Genomic DNA, 17,328 nt, shown 5'->3' with positions numbered 1-17,328 from the left:
TCTATAAGAATGAACAATTGGTTGCTATGTGTGTATGTATGCTTGTTGAACATCCCATTTTCTTTTTCAAAATAAACAGATTCTATTAGCTAGTTCTACTCTACAAAAGAAAGCTTCGTTTATCTAAAATTTCATTCCAGAGAAATTTGCCCAACACAGTTTCTGTCAATGTCAAAATTGTGGAATATGTTTCCGCATGCAAAGATTGTTATTGATGGAGTGTTTCTAATATACATGACTTGTAGGCCTTATGTTAGTGCTATTAATTGAATCATCTCCTGTCTTATAAATAATTCAAACGACAGTTGCAACATAAACGCGAATGACTAATGCCCAAATTCATAATAGTTAACGTAAACTTTAAACCTACTATTGCCATACAAATTCCTTCGATAAACTGTGAGTAAATTATTATGAATATGGGCATAAGTCTATAACATAATTTCACAACTTTTCCAAAGAAGTTCATGGACAATATAAACAAATGTATGTATTAATTCGTTCGTTTGAATTGTTGTTTGCAATACATAAAAGATTCATAAAATGACAAAAATAACTTCAATATTCACCAGTTATCCCGGCCAATGAGAATTTTCGATGAGTAATTGTGTTTGTGTCTTAAGTCTTTTGTTTTGAGATGCTTGCTTCTTTAGTTTTTGCAAATGCGGCTAAAAGTCTGCTGTCCCTAATTGTTTTATTATCTTATTAACACCTCCAATTTAAGCTTGTCTATAATATATTCGCATGCATACGTCACCCCCACCATATAGGTGTCACAAATTAGGAATAAACAACAAAACTAAATGTACGCATTTGTAATTTCGGCAGTGAAATGTGAACAATAACAAATATTATGTAAGAGATACAAATATGCTTCCGTTGATACAGTTGTTCCACCTGTATATGGATTCATCCATCAACATCCACAGGTCGCAATTGTTGAAATGAGCTGCAAAAACAAATTTTGCATTTTTTTAAACTCAGGCATATTTGGAGAGAAGTTTCACATGCTCGACATGGCCTACACCAACAAACGTCAACAACGTGATGTGGCGGTGTGATTTGAAAATAATTAACACCTTCATCACATACTGTCGTCAGTAAGATTCGGCGGACGTGTATGTGGAAGCAAAAGTGACCGCGATTCATTTGCAGAAGGCGTATTGTCTTGATTGTTTATATCGACACTATGAACTAAATGAGCCCAACCCATTTGACTGAATCTAGCAAAATCTCCAAAACCGTTCATGTTGTCCCAGATTAATTTCTCGAAAGAATCATATGAACCATGGAATGAGATTTAGAAATAAATAAATATCTCAACCTGTAACTGGGATCAGCAGAAAGAGGGAGAGAGAGCTTTGCTTCTCTTTAAAGAAAAAGTTCAAACATTTACGCATTTTTCGTTTTATTTACACTTTTATTAACACCTCATGTCTTTTGTTGTGCACTTTGGAGTAGCATGCATGGCAGTGAGTGACTCTCTGTTTCTGCAATAATTGAGGCATGCATTAAAATGTGATTGCATAAATTTGTTTGAAGTGCTTTCATTTTTTGTTTGCTCTGGGATTGTTGTGCATCTGAAATGCAATCGTTTTTGATTTGAATGCCAGCTAAAGACTTTACGACATCGTAGCGGGCGGAATACTAATCGGGAGTATTGATTGTTTAGTCCCCCACGTAATATCTGGAATATGAAATATCCAACTAAATGACAAAGTGTTTGACTACAATCTAGAGTGGATTGTCAAAAATGTGAAAGCAAAAACCCTCACTCCAGTCAGGCATCAATACTAAAACTCAACTTTTCGGAATATGGGATAAAAATGTCGGCTTCAATAGGTTCAAATAGAAAAATCGGCAGATTGCTATGCGTTATATAATAAATGTCGGACTCGTGCACAAAGACGTCAAATCTTCTTATTGTTTAGCCGATAAGAACACTACGTTTCAAGTCGTGTATTACCTGCGGTTTCTAAATGCTTAAGTGGTTAAATCCTACACTCTGACAAAGTGCCTTAATATTTGACATGGGCGGTTGATCCCTTTCTAAGGGCGTTTTCGATTCGCAAAAAATATGTTGCCTTGGTGTTACACTACTTTTTCCCTGATTGTATTTTTGCCCAAATGATAGTGTCATTCCAAAGTTATTGTTAATTCATAATATTATGAGGGATACAGGATCCAAAATCTATGACAGGTTTCTTCATATTTTGCAATCATTTTCGAGAATGATGCACCTTTTTACCCAATCGAAATCGCCATAAGGTACCTCTCTCTCTCTCTCTCTTTCAATGGAAACTCCGCTAAAAGATGTGTTATATTGTACTCTTCAAATATCTCTCAATGAACCTACATCTCGATTTTACTTCAGAGGGGCCAAATCATATCGGCCCACGTTATTAGCACCCATACAGTCCTGCTCCTCAATTGGTTTACTTGAGTATTTAGAAGTTTCCATTTTAATATGATTTGATTGAAATTTAATATTTGTATGGACAGCACACTCAGAGAAAAAATAGAAAATTTGCTAAGAAAATTGTTTCCTGAACATCGATGAGCAGACATTTATTGCTAAAAGTAAGCACTATGTCAATCTAACAACCAGCTTATTTTCATGGTTACTTTTTTAATCAATTAATTTAGAAATATTAAATGTTTCACAATCAATACAAAAAAGACTGTTGTTAATAGCAAACATTTTGCAAAAACTATTGGCTCATGACTACTGTATGAGCTGTCATGATGCTGAAGAAAAGGAATCGAATTTTAAGGGCATATAGCTTTAGATTCCTGGCGGACCTGGAAATGTTAACTTAAGCAGTCTGCTAATGGTTCAACAGAAGAAAATAATCGAGAAGGTTCAGCGGTTAAAACTAGAAGTGGCAATATGTAATAGGTACATTTAGTTAATGTGGTATCACAAGTGAGCCTGAAACTTAATCGGGCTGCCATTTTAACCTAACATAATAGCAAACACATGTTTTTCAGTAGACAGAAAATATCGGTTTTAGGAGTTTGTTTGCTAAAACAGTGTAGGTACAAAAGAACATTACAAAAAATATAATTTGAATTCATCACATTAGCTTTTGTTATAAAAACAATTTTTATTTTTTTTTCATATTTGTCAATCAATAAAAAATATTTAAGTAAAAACTTGAGTTTCAACAAAAAATAATTTTGGCCTCCACAACAGCAACAATCATACACTAAACATCTATGAAAATGTGGCTAGCAGAAATAGGGACCACTAAATCTCACGTACCAAGCTCCAAAGAATATATAAAACGTTTCGGAAAACTAGAAATAAATAGGTATGTAAATTTTATTTACATCTATGGTGTCTTCGGATATATTGCCGATCTACAAAAGCCTGATTATGATTCATTTTCTTATTAAGGGTGGGTATAAAGTTCGAGTATAGCCACTAAATTTGAAACTAAATAAGTAAAACAATATAAAATTATACCTATTTGATGCAAATTTTATTAAAACTTTATGAGAAATACCCCAAAGTTTTTATTCTTTATAATGGATAAAATGGCGATTTTAAAGAAAAATATAAACTTTTCAGATAAATGATCGGGTGTTTGTTACGTAATAAATCCGAAAACATGAGTTGTGTTCCTTTACCTACTGAAACTAGGGATGTCATTCGGGATCGATTTTTATGAATCCCAGGATTCGGGATTTCAAAATTTAGAATGCCGGTATCCCGAAATTTTCGGTATTCTTTAAATATTAAATGCAATAACAATCTACAGCTCCAAAACATTGTTGTACATTAAACCAATTTAGTTTAATTCATTTTTATTAACAAAAAAATGACAACAAAAGAGTTTATTAAAGTCCAACTGAACAATATGAAGTTGAGAAAAATTATGACAAAAATAAATTCAAAACCCAATTTCATATCATTATCTTACTTAGCGAAATATTTTAAGGATTTTGATTAGATTATATTTTCGTACACTTGTGTTAAGTTTGTACTTCATCGTTTTAAGCAACGTCCTAAAAATATCAAGACATCCGATATTGTCGATGGACCAAATATTTTATGCTTTTTATTTTATGTTGCTCAAATTCCATTTTACACGATAAGGAAGACCTTATCGAGGAAGACCTCGTTTTGTTCGATTTTTGATGAAATTGTGCTTTTTATAGTATACATCATGTATAATAAATTCTTACTAAAGGTTTACCATAAATGTTTATTAACTCAATTTGTCGGGTAATTTATACGAGATTGAATCAATTCATACTCCAAATCCCTTCCTTTTTTCTTCTCGTTTTCTATTTGAAGAAGATGTAATTCCTTTCGACATTCTACATCAATCTCAATTTAAAAATGCGCTTAAATTATACATACTTTTTTCTTCGTCGGCGAAGGTTTTCTTTCTACACGCACAGAAAAACCATGTTTGGACATGGTTGCCGCATCCATTTAATGCTTATCTAGAGCATGTAATTGTCTTTGTAAAAATAGTTTTCGAGCGGAGAAAAATGTATGGTGGCAATAAGCATTTGAATGGTTCTCAAATACCGCAAACATGTTTTATCATTTAAATGATAGAATTTGAAACCATTAAATGGTCGGGAAAATCATGTTCCAGACCATTCCATTTTTTTACTTTTTTACAGGGAAAAAAGTATTTTTATAGGTTGAGTATAGACATGTCTAGAACCATTACATGGCCATAAAGACCATTTACATTTTTTTCGTGAACATTTAATTTTTTAACTTTTTTGCAGCCAAAAGAATTTTATAAAAACATTGACCAGGTACACACGATTTTCATTTTGCGCGTCAGTCGTGTATTGATTGTTTCTTGGAATGGACGAAGAATACGGATTTTTTGTGTTAATTTATTTAAGTGGCACGTGGTTTTATGTGACCACAAAAAAAGGAAAGTGTAATTGAAAAAATGTACCTGTTTTTTGTACTGCATTTTGCTATATGGTATCATTTATTTTTTTTGCAGTTATATGATGTCTGCGTTTGTACATTTGATGAGCACGATGTAAATATGGAATAATTACTTATTGTTGAGATTGAAATAAAATAGAGTGTGTAAAAATATATGATGTTTGCTTGAACGGCATTATAAATACAAATAAACAATGAATTAGTTTATAAATAAATAAAAACCAATAAATAAAATTAATTTTGTGTGTTTCTTTTCTCAAGTGGCGTCCTTTTTTCGACGATGAAAAAAGTTTTTTCATAAAGATCAAAACATTTTAGGTTGTGACCATGTTCTTTTAACTAGGAGAAAAACATTTTTAATGAATACCATAACATTTTAAATTGTGACCATTGTCTTTTCATTCAAACAAAATTCTTTTTATCAATATAATAACATTTTAGATGAGGACAATTATATTTTTCTTAGAACCATGTTCACTGAGCCAACATGGTTGCAGGTTAAAATGTTACATGGTCGCCGCAAAAATAGCTCCTATCATATTATTTTGCTCTTCGAATATGATTGTGACAATCATGTTTCTTCTCTGCGTGTAGAGAGCATGGCTGCTCTACGTCAAAGCTATCTGACTTCTATTCGGCGTCGGTCCCAATCGAGCTTTTTACAATATCATTATTATATGAATCCGAAGTCTCCCTTTTATCTTGGTTGTCGGCATCTGCTAACACTTCTATTTCTAAATAGGACATTTTTTTCCAAGTTCTACAAAATGAGTACATGAAATATGTATTTTTAAAATTAACTAATCAACATGCATAATGGATCACCCTCTAAAAGCAAGAATTTTTATCCAGTTGCGGTGAACATCTGAATCAAACTCATTGTAGTCAACTACGAACTCATTTGGAAGCCATACTTCCAAATCGTTTGCACACAAGGGGATGTCTGGTGGCGCCTGTCCTCCTCCAGTTTGCTTAAGTTTTGACCGATGTTCCGATACTTCTTTTTTTGCTTGGATTTTTATAGTCGTTAATAGCGACTTTAGTTGGGACACCGTTCGTTTAGCTTTTGAGCACAAGCTGTTGAAACTAAATATATAAATATTTTATAATAATATGCGACAAATACTCAATATCATTATCTTGCTTACTCTTTCTCTAGTTCCAACCAACTGTTTTTCTTATGTTGGTTGGTATTTGAATCCCTATTTTTGTTTTCTATTATTTTTACCCTCTTTTTCACTAATTCCTTTAGAAGTTCCTACGTAAAACAAATATGTAGTTTGATTTTAATGGAATATGTTGGATCCCACCTTATCCTCCTCGCTCCAGTTTTCCGAACGCTGCCTCTTTAGCCGATCTTCTTTCTTAGTGTTGTATTGCGACATCTTAAAAATATTGATACATATTAATAATGAGATTAGGTTTTTTAAAACTATTTTACTTGCTTTCTTCCTCCATCATGGAAATTTGACAAAAAAACAACGAAATTTTTTGAAATGTTTATATGAGTGATGTATTACAAACATAGACAATCTCTGAACCGGATATGGTAAACCTTGGCTTTGAAGCATTCAGTGTTGTGTGCGCCCCTGTATGCGAGGGTTATGTTGCTTGGCCATTGTGAATGGTTTATGTAAAGGAGTTTGTTTGGCAACGCCACCTCAACATATGTTGAGGAGGTTGGCTGGGGAAATATTTGATTTTATTTCTGATGGATATGGCGAAAATGGAAGAGTTTGGAAAGAAAAAGGGAGCCATTATGCTTTTTGGAAAAAATGGCTTTGAAGTTTTTTTGGAGATTGACATCGGGCGTGCTACGCGCTCGAAGAGATTAAACTCGTTTCGAAAAAAGGCATAGTGAATACCTCTGATACAAGAGATATATAAAGTGTATGTGGGGTTGCTTACTTTTTTTTTTGTTTTTACACCAGTGAAAAATAAAAAGTCTGTCAGAAATTTTGTTTGAAATAAAAAGAGCTGGATTTTTATTGTCGAACTTTTCGAGTTTTTTTAATATTAATAAGATTGATCGATGATTAATGAATTTCAATGGAAAATATGAATTTAATAATAGGGCTGTTTTCTTTTTGCACTGGATAGAACTTTTGTATGGCAATCGTTGCACTGGTGTTCTATCCAGTGCAACTATCAGTGCAAGTCGCACCAGAGTCACCATTATATGCGAATTTTGTAGTTGTCAAAATATGAATTGGCAACTAACTAAAATACTGGGGAAGAACACATCTCAAGTGAATGTCACATACTGAAAAGAAGAAGAAACAAAAGCAAATGTAAATAAACAAAACAGAAGTATTTGTTTAAATTTTGTTTCACTGCAACAAAAACAGGAATATGTATCGAATTATGTAGAAATATCTAGTGGCCCAACTTTAAATGTAGCGTCTCTAACAACTTCCAATAAAGGAACTCTCACGGAAGTGACGATTTCATTTGGACATTTCGTCAAAGGCCTTCTCTGTATTTCGTGAGACTCACAATAATTATGGAGTTCGAAAAAATTTAACCGCGCCTTAAATTTTTACAAAAACACCTTAAATGGCATGAGAATCAGTGAAATGTGTTTTATTTTCCTACAAATCAAAGTTTAAATTGCATGGCTCGGGTGGTGGAAGTTTAGTACGAAGGTCCAAAGAAAAGTCTTAATCCAAGAAATAAAAACAGTTCCTTCAATAATGGTGGGGGTAATATTATGGTCTGGGGGTCGTTTTTTAGACACGTTATGGCTCCGATTTATAGAGTATAGAGGGCACTATGCTTTTGGAAATCTTCAAAAACAGTTTGTCCCGTGTAATATTACCATAACAATCACGGGAAATACCGTCTACATGGATTATTCAGTGCGATCATGATCTCCAGCACTCGTATAGTGTGCTTAAACAACTTATTTCTAATGAAAAAGTGTGTGTACTTGTACTCTATGTTTCGAATTCAGGCCAATGTCGTTCCTATGTTTAATAAAAAAATAATGTATTATACCCTTCATTGTGGACCAAATTCATTGATACCATCTCAAGTTTGTTGCGAGCTATATAAAGGTTGATATTCCCATATGCATGAATTTGAATCTGCACCGATTTAGACAAAATTGTATACACTTCAACAAAATCTACGTACTTAATATTTGAATCTAACTTTATGGGACGAAACATAATTTTAGTAAAAAAAAATAATAATAATAATAAGAAAATCTGAAGTCTGGTGGGGCAGACTATAATATACACAACTTTGTATTTAGATCCACATTTTGATAAAATCTCAATCCTTCAATTTTGTTGAGTGCTTTGTATAAAGGTTTATGATGCTATTTACCTCACTCGATTTGGACAATGTATATTGTAATACTTCTATAAAGAGTGCGACGCAGGGTATACATTTTTAGGCAATTTCGCAAAATTTAATTTATAATAGGTCGAAAGATTTATATTAGAGGTTTTTTAACAATCAGTGACCATCAGCACGAAATAACATTATATGAATATTTACTATAGAAATACATTTTCAATAAATATGCTAAATTTTGAGAAAATTTTCTATAGAAATAAAATTTTGGCAAATTTTTCTATAGAAAAACAAGTAAGGAAAGTCTATAGTCGGACAGGGCCGACTATATTATACCCTGCACCACTTTGTGATCTACATTTTCGACACCATCTGAATTCCTTCAAATTTTTTGAGTGGTATATATAAAGATTTATGTTCCCATATAAAGGGTGATTCTTTTGAGGTTAGGATTTTCATGCATTAGTATTTGACAGATCACGTGGGATTTCAGACATGGTGTCAAAGAGAAAGATGCTCAGTATGCTTTGACATTTCATCATGAATAGACTTACTAACGAGCAACGCTTGCAAATCATTGAATTTTATTACCAAAATCAGTGTTCGGTTCGAAATGTGTTTCGCGCTTTACGTCCGATTTTTGGTCTACATAATCGACCAAGTGAGCAAACAATTAATGCGATTGTGACCAAGTTTCGCACTCAGTTTACTTTATTGGACATTAAACCAACCACACGAATGTGTACAGTGCGTACAGAAGAGAATATTGCGTCTGTTTCTGAGAGTGTTGCTGAAGACCGTGAAATGTCGATTCGTCGCCGTTCGCAGCAATTGGGTTTGTGTTATTCGACCACATGGAAGATTTTACGCAAAGATCTTGGTGTAAAACCGTATAAAATACAGCTCGTGCAAGAACTGAAGCCGAACGATCTGCCACAACGTCGAATTTTCAGTGAATGGGCCCTAGTAAAGTTGGCAGAAAATCCGCTTTTTTATCGACAAATTTTGTTCAGCGATGAGGCTCATTTCTGGTTGAATGGCTACGTAAATAAGCAAAATTGCCGCATTTGGAGTGAAGAGCAACCAGAAGCCGTTCAAGAACTGCCCATGCATCCCGAAAAATGCACTGTTTGGTGTGGTTTGTACGCTGGTGGAATCATTGGACCGTATTTTTTCAAAGATGCTGTTGGACGCAACGTTACGGTGAATGGCGATCGCTATCGTTCGATGCTAACAAACTTTTTGTTGCCAAAAATGGAAGAACTGAACTTGGTTGACATGTGGTTTCAACAAGATGGCGCTACATGCCACACAGCTCGCGATTCTATGGCCATTTTGAGGGAAAACTTCGGAGAACAATTCATCTCAAGAAATGGACCGGTAAGTTGGCCACCAAGATCATGCGATTTGACGCCTTTAGACTATTTTTTGTGGGGCTACGTCAAGTCTAAAGTCTACAGAAATAAGCCAGCAACTATTCCAGCTTTGGAAGACAACATTTCCGAAGAAATTCGGGCTATTCCGGCCGAAATGCTCGAAAAAGTTGCCCAAAATTGGACTTTCCGAATGGACCACCTAAGACGCAGCCGCGGTCAACATTTAAATGAAATTATCTTCAAAAAGTAAATGTCATGGACCAATCTAACGTTTCAAATAAAGAACCGATGAGATTTTGCATATTTTATGCGTTTTTTTTTTTTAAAAAGTTATAAAGCTCTTAACAAATCACCCTTTACATGCATTTAAATCTGAACCGACAATATATTTAAGACCAAAATTCTATTGACTTAAAATTTATGTCTGCTAATGCCCTGGGGTGGAACACAATGTTAGTAAAAAACAAGTAAGTAAAGTCTAAAGTCGGGCTGGGCCGACTATATTATACCCTTCACCACTATGTATACCAACATTTGTGTTACCACCTTAACTACTTCAAATTTGCTGGGAGCTATGCAAAGGTTTGCATTTCCAGATACAAATACTTATAATGAAGAGAATATTTGTACAAAAACACTAGAATTAAAATCGGCTATCACCATGGGATGAAACACAATGTTAGTAAAAAATATGGGAAATATGAAGCGAGAGAAATTTTAATGCAAGTGTACAAAAGGACATTTATGATTTATCAGGCGATACATATGTATACCAAATATAGGAAAATTTTAGTAATATTTGCAATTTTTGCTACTCACCAGTGGCGATTTTAAAAGGATATTGGTAGATCTCGCCAAGATATGTGGTCAAGTGTGGGTTGTAACATATTATTTGGTCAAGTCGAAAATTTAAAAATCAACTGTTCTGTGGAAATTCTGGCACTACAGGATATGACTAAGATATGAGGAAATCATCACAGAGTTTTGTCTAAAGTGTGGGAATTTTGGTCATATTTGTAATAACTGGAAACACGAATATATGGGGGTTTTATCTAAATCTGAACCAAATCAGATCAAACTTTACACACTTAAATATCTAAAATATTAAAGATTTTAACCAAATTTAACACACATAACGACACCTAAATCTGAATCGACTTCAATCAAATTTACCAAGCATTGCTAGAATATTAATTATACTCTCTGTGCAAAACTTCACGAAAATCGGTAGTAAACTTTGGCCTCTGTTGTCATATGAGTCTAAATCGGACGAAAGATATATATGGGTGTTATATCTAAATTTGAACCGATTTCAATCAAATTTTGCACTCGTGACTATATGGCCAAGCGTTATGTTTGAGCAAAATTTCAACCAAATCAGGGTAAAACTCAGACTGAATCCATATAAGTGCATATCGTACGAAAGATATATATGGAAGCTATATCTAAATCTGAACCGATTTCAATAAAATTTGGCACATTTGACTATACTACCAATTGTACTCCTAGTGCAAAATTTCTCCGAAGGTCAAATCTGGGGATCGGTTTATATGGGGGCTATACGTAAAGTAATGCGATATGGCCCTTTTCCAATAAGATACGACCTATATCAATAACAACTTCTTGTGCCAAGTTTCAAGTCGATAGCTTGTTTCGAACGGAAGTTGGCGTGATTTCAACAGACGGACCGACCATCATCGGGTCGTATTTTTTCCAAAATGAGGCCGGTCAGGCAGTTACTGTGAATGGTGTTCGCTATCGTAAGATGATAACGAACTTTGTATGGCCCGAATTTGCCACACAGCTAACGAAACAATGGCTCTTTTGCGCAACAAATTTAATGTCCGTGTTATCTCACGTAATGGCAATGTCAATTGACCGCCAAGATCATGTGATTTGACACCGTTGGACTTTTTTCTTTGTGGTTATTTGAAAGAAAAGGTGTACGTCGATAAGCCAGCAACAATTCAATAGCTAAAGGACGAGATAATTCGGCACATTAACGGCATAGAACCTCAATTATGCCCCAGCGTCATCGAAAATTTGGACCATCGGATGGAGGTGTGCCACCGAGGTCGCGGCGTCTATTTGGCCTATAGTTTGTTCCATACATAATTGAGTAATACGAATATATCATAATAAAATAAAATTACAATAATGTCCTAAATAGTTTGTGTTTTATTCAAAATCAACATCGGCCCTTGAAAATTTAACCACCCTATTCTTTATGGGGTCTTAGAGCAATTTTTCGATCTGTTACAAACGGAATGATGAACTTAAAAAACCACCATCTTAGGGTGGAGGGTATAAATATAGCATTTGGAATAATATATAATAATAAAATTGCCTTCTTCATCATTATTTAGAAAATATTCACCAAGACAGTATGATTTTGGTTTGGATTTTGCGGTAAAATTTAAAATTTTCATGAGTTTTTTAGATATTTACGCTTCATTTGTGTATAATTTTTCTATTCTTTAGTTAACCCTCTAATGCCCAATCCCGCCGGGCTTCAATAAATAAGGAAGCTTTTAGTAAAACACACCTTAACACAATAAAAATGGGTAAAATAAAAAGAAAACAGTTGGAACTGTTCAAGAGGCTTTGCAGCATATACTGAATTTTACCTATAACATTTTCTTGTTTAGTTTTCTTGCTTTTGTGTCGTTAACATTAAATATTTATTCAGATGGCCAAAAAATTGGGGCATGAATAAAGTTAAGTTAATTTGCTGAAGAAATAATAATTCCGATAACTAAAATAAACCTAATTTTTTTAATGGTTACATTTTCTTAATAAATTTTAAAATAATAAAAACCTTTGTCTTACACTTTCCGACATTTTTTATTTTCACGGCGAAAGCTTAGGGGAACCTTGAAAATAAAAAATGTAAAAACAAGTGTAATGAAACTTAGTTTTTATTGATGGAACCATGAACGCCTAAATGTTTTTTAACATATTTAAAATTTTGAAAGAAAATCTTCACTCCAGTGCCTCTAAAATGGGATTTCGTGATAAAGACTCCTTGTTCCAACAAGCAAACACCTCAAACACACGGCCTGGGATGTGAAAATATGGGTCCTTCACAACACTAAATATCTCAAAACGCAACCACAAAGCCCAGGTAGCAACCCCATTGAAAACTAGGATCTCATTTGGAACCGTGGATCGGACAAAACCAAATTTCATCTTGGACAGCCCTTAAAAAAAGTGTTACAAGAAGAATGGGGCAAAATCTCTCAAGAAACGTGTCGATGCCAAGACGACTGGAAGCCATTTGCGCTAACAAAGGGTACTATTCCAAATACTAAGTGGACCAAAATAATGTCTCATACAATGTGATTACTGATACGACGAATACTTTTGTGAGCTTTTTTTGTAGTTTTTTGATTTAATGATTAAAAATAATACAATAAAATTAATTTCACGATTTTTGTTTACGTTTTGCTGTTATGTATATCCATGGAAACATTTTAATAAAACTTGTTCATATAAATGTTAAGCGGTTTGCGATTTCAAGATATAAAAAAGAATATTTTTGTGAGTCACTGTATATGTTTGTCTAAAACAGCAATAAATCCCTTTCTCAACTAAATATACAAATAAACTTGCGATATTTGTTTGTGGCTGGTGGTGGTGATGTTTTTCTCTGCCTACAATTATTGGTATTTCGTTCCAAAGAAAAACTTATAAACCAAGGTGGCTATTAAACCCAAGACAAAAGGCATCAGCCATGACTTCATTACGATTCCTCGTTCTTTTGCTCAGTATTCCATGTGGGTTCGGATTTTTCTGGAACATTTGTACGCTCTTCAGCAACTAGTTAACCGATTTTGTATTGTTGCATCATTTCACGGGCATATGAACTGTGACCAACTTCTTCGAAATTTTCTGTAGCATCTTTACCAGCTTGTTCGATCGGCGTGGGTAAATTATTTTACATTTTGCGATGACATGGTGTTTAATTAAATAATTTGTGGTATTAAGTTGAATTATATTTCCTGTATATTCTCTCCCTCTTGTGATGGCTGGCCGAAGTCTGTAATTCTACGTTAACTAGGCTTTTGTGATTTTGATGCAATTGGCATATCCATTTCTATACCACACATGCTTGTGGTATTAGCCACTTGTAAATCCACCACTTGAGCAAATTCCCATATTTCCACGCGTTTGGTTGATAAACATGACGCACTGAATCTGTTTCCACGCACGTAGCTGTTGCCAGCAGTCATTTGTTTTTGAAAGGCAAGCAGCAAATCCTTTAAAATTAATAATCACTCTTTCGTTTTTGGTACACTTATTTCTATAAATTGATTATTAAATGTATACCCCCTATTTTTATTTGTAAACAATAACTTTGATTTTGACTTTTGACGACCAAGTGTTGCCAATCAAAATCGAAATTTGAACTGAAATTTTTTTTGCGTTTTATTTTAGCACTGGTTATCAGTGCAAAAAGAAAACAGCCCTAATGAAAAATATGGAGCTTATGAAATTCAATTGAAACTAAAACAAGTGAAAAAGAAGTTATATGAACAATACATTAACTTAACACTAATGAACAATTCTACAAACTAAAAGTATACATTAATATCACAGTGAATAAAGCTATATGAACTATATATAAATAAGCCAATCTAATGAACAGTAAAACTAGGTTAAAGTGGCAGCCCGATTAAGACTCAGACTCACTTAGACTATTTAGTCCATTGTGATAAACAGTAAAACTAAAATCGACCTGAGATTATCCAAGAATATAATTTGAAATCATTTGAATTTATTAAGAAAATCAAGACACGAAATCTACATCCTTCAGCCAGTCCGATACATCGTGGGAGCTCCAGAATTCTGCGCATTCCCCTCCGGGCTTGCAGTGGTAAAGCTGGACCTGGGACAAGACAGACGACCTGAAAAGACATAAACCTTATTATTTATCGATACCATTTAAATATATGTATATATATACTGCTGTGAAGGTGATATTTTAATTACATACCACGATTTTGTGATTTTCCTAACTTTTGCTAGGCGTGACAATTCTTGTTAGATTTTGTTTTACTTACCTTGTGTTTTATGGGTTATTCGCCGAGATTCGAGCTCGAATCTAGGTAGGTCTTCTGGGAACTTTGCCAGTCACACGGCAAAGTTCCCAGAAACTAAAAACAGGAATTGAATTAAAGTTGGTATATGTATATTGACGGGACGGACGGACATTGCTAAACATACTTAAACAGAACAAAATACGGAAAACTCCAGCTTTGGGGACCTTTTGGGTTGCTGTCGGAAGAAGAAGCCAAATCAGAAGCCTTACCGACGACGATCCTTTATATATTCTTTGAACGTTATGGATGTTCTTGCCTTTAAAATCTTACCTTTATTTCATTGTATTATAATCCGACACATTTTTGTTCTAATCATTTGATCTTGATCATGTTGTATATCCGAATCTGAATAGTTTTTTTCTTATTTTCTCAGGCTTATTTCGTAACGTTTGATCAATGAAAACGAAGTGTTCGCCGTAGAGGCCTCTTGAGGGTGGGGATGGAAAAGTAAGTTGAGGGTAAGTAGAGGTACTCAAGTCTGGGATGCTCGAAATTTCATTAGTAGCATCATGATAAGGAAGCTTCGGAGTTTCCTGTGGGGTGGGATAATGTTGGCGGAACATCTGCCAACCGGTCGTTTTGTAAGTGTTTGTTATCGTATGTATTTTTCTTTATCGTGAGTACATGTTACCAGGGTTTTTGTCCATAGTACACTTTCACATTTCGGGTCTTGTGTTTTTTTTTTCTTGAACCTCATGTATGTAAAGTCCGGTATGATTTTAATTTTTGTTCCTGTGATGCAACTTTCCGTGGTGTTGGCAAGAACCTACCTCCGTCCGGCGCCAGCATGCCGGCAACGTCAACACTCGCGACAATTTAGGCAGACTTTTGGTGAACGTGCATGTAACACAAGAAAAAAGTTTCTTCTATGTAACCAAATATATTACATTAAAATATGTTATTTTTTGGGAACCGATTGTCATAAGAACCTAACAAATAATTGTTAGTTATCACTGATGAATATCTGACATTCGTTCTCAATAAACACAAGCATTGGAGAAATGCTTATATTCAATACGCTTTCAAACATTTTTTCAAAGAATTAGATTAGAATTCAATTTGAGAAATTGTTGAGAAAATCGCGTTCTCAACAAAAAACAGACATTACCTTCAACAGTAGAATTCAACACGTTAGCAACAATATCTCAACTTATTAGCAACAACTTTTCAAACTAAATTTCATTTTAATGCTGCAAACCTTTTGGAAAATTTGTTGAAAGCAAGCAATTTGCAAGGCCATTTGAATTAATGTTGAAGATGGGATTCACTATCAAATTGATATATCTATTTTAAGTATTGAACACTATAAGGCTCAATTAGAATTTTTTTTGCATAAGGCTGTAAGTTTACAAGTTTGTGGGTCCCTAGTAGGTCTACGGGCTGGCGTATAGGCGTTGGAAGTTGGTCATCTCGGGTGTATAAAATTTAGTTTTAACTGTCAAATCCGCAATTATGGACCGATTTCCATAATTCTTTTCTGCATATAACTTGCTTTGAATTTCTAAACTATACAACATTTTTGTCGGCGGCGGCTGACACTAAATTTTTACCTCCGGCGGCGGCGGCTAGATGGCTAATGCGTCTTACAGACTATAAGTTTTTCCGGACGGAATGTCTGTGTTTGTAAAGAATCTTACAATGTGTCCAATCGAAATCGACAATTCGTTGATGACTAAATAGCCGGTAAATGTGTTATCGATCCCATAAACATGCAGCAGTATCGACCAGAGAATGAAGCCGCCGAGTCGCGCCGCCGATTTTAGCCGCCGCCCACCAGTTTCTTCCAGCCGAAGCCGCCGCCGAATATATCGACTCATCTCGACTCATAATTAGCCGCCAAGTAATCAAAAATATTGATTTAAATCAGAAAAATTTATTAATAATTGTTGTATTTTTTGTTAAAATGTTTAACTTTCAACCCAAAATCCATCAGTATCATGTTTCTATAATAGCTTTGCAACCTTTTAGCTCAGAAAATGTAAATGAAATGAAAATTTGATTGTAAGTTTGGTTGTACAACTAATCTCATTACCATTCGGATTACCTCAAATCGATTTTATAATGGATAATTGTCCGCCGCCGAATAGACGAATTTATATCGGCTTAGCCATCATGCCGCCGCCGCCGGAGGCAAAAAATTAGTGTCAGCCGCCGCCGGCAAAAATGGGTCGGCTTCATTCTCTGGTATCGACTATGCCTTCGTCCAGACTATACGTTTATCCGGACGATAGTGTTCGTGTCGCACATATCTCAAATATTGGCTAATAAGTTATGCTCGAAGATAATAATCGATATTGCTGCTTGTTTATGAGATTGATAACAGGTTTATCGATATTTTATTTACGTGCGACAATTCTTAGTGTTCGGCCATATTGTAAGATTCTTTACAAACACAGACATTCCGTCCGGAAAACTTATAATCTGGACGGCGCATTGTCCGACCAAACTGACAATCAAATTTACATTTCATTCAAATTTTCTGAGCAGAGATTGAAGCGTCGAGTCGCGCCGCTGATTTCAGTTGCCGCCGACCATTGTTTGCCAGTCGATGCCAACTACAACTAATCTCATCACCATTCGAATAACTTCAAATTGATTTTATAATGGATAATTGTGCGCCGCC

The sequence above is a fragment of the Haematobia irritans genome, chromosome 4 (assembly GCF_050003625.1).
Source record: "Haematobia irritans isolate KBUSLIRL chromosome 4, ASM5000362v1, whole genome shotgun sequence".
Classification (NCBI taxonomy): domain Eukaryota; kingdom Metazoa; phylum Arthropoda; class Insecta; order Diptera; family Muscidae; genus Haematobia; species Haematobia irritans.
This window is presented reverse-complemented; position numbering follows the sequence as displayed.